Source organism: Charadrius vociferus, unplaced genomic scaffold (assembly GCF_000708025.1).
Source record: "Charadrius vociferus isolate BGI_N301 unplaced genomic scaffold, ASM70802v2 scaffold436, whole genome shotgun sequence".
In the NCBI taxonomy this organism is placed as follows: domain Eukaryota; kingdom Metazoa; phylum Chordata; class Aves; order Charadriiformes; family Charadriidae; genus Charadrius; species Charadrius vociferus.
In genome coordinates this window covers 5381802-5382263 of record NW_009649187.1, presented here as the reverse complement: position 1 = coordinate 5382263, position 462 = coordinate 5381802, and the positions used below count along the sequence as shown (strand labels likewise).

Sequence of the window (462 nt, the reverse complement as noted above, 5' to 3'; positions counted from 1 at the left end):
GGGGGAAATGCTGCCATTTCCTGCCTGATGGCTGATTCTGCCCTGGGAAGAATGTGTGTGTCGGGTTGTCTGCGCCGCACAGCCAGCCCTTAATGATGAATAATGCTTCCCGGCCGCGGGCTGCTCGCTTTAAACAAAATAATAATAAAAGAAAAAACCCCAACCTCCCAAACCAAACACGGCCCCAAGAGCAACCCTTGAGGAGGCCGTAGGGCTCCACGCCTCGCTGGGGTTCCCGGTCGGAAAACAAAGCCACCAGTAAAGGAGGAGACTGAAAAAACACCAGAGCCCAGCCTGGCCCTTTCCTAAAAGGCCCTTTTAACCATGCGCTTGCTGAGTGGCCGGAGGCGGCTGATGGTCAGCCTGGGCCAGGGGCAGGACGGTGCTGGCCCCCCCACCGCTCCCGTGCCCGCCGTGGGGCTGGGGGTGTCTGGGGGATCCCCTTGGGGCACAGGGCTCCCC

The 462-nt window shown here is 60.4% G+C and overlaps 1 protein-coding gene across 1 annotated transcript in view; it reads left to right on the top strand.

Annotated features, from left to right (window-relative positions):
• Positions 1 to 462, top strand: part of TMEM150A (transmembrane protein 150A) — a 13133-nt gene that overhangs the window by 8103 nt on the left and 4568 nt on the right. The gene's annotated exons all lie outside the window — the stretch shown is intronic.